This window comes from Epinephelus moara, chromosome 9, assembly GCF_006386435.1.
Source record: "Epinephelus moara isolate mb chromosome 9, YSFRI_EMoa_1.0, whole genome shotgun sequence".
Lineage (NCBI taxonomy): Eukaryota > Metazoa > Chordata > Actinopteri > Perciformes > Serranidae > Epinephelus > Epinephelus moara.
In genome coordinates this window covers 36,590,801-36,591,001 of record NC_065514.1, presented here as the reverse complement: position 1 = coordinate 36,591,001, position 201 = coordinate 36,590,801, and positions in this window count along the sequence as shown.

The following is a 201-nucleotide window of genomic DNA, read 5'->3' as shown; positions in this document are numbered from 1 at the left end:
CCCGGCGTGACGTCATCGGTGCGGGGTTGGCCATGGCGGATTTCACCCAATGGGAGCTGTGTATTTCAAGGGACCTCTGCTGGTCAGCTGGGGTGCTGTGTTGGGGGTTGAATCAGCTGATTCACACAGAGAAAGGGGGTTGACTGATTCCTTTGTTCTTTTGGGCGCCAACATGTGGTCTCAGGCTTTGATTGTTACATG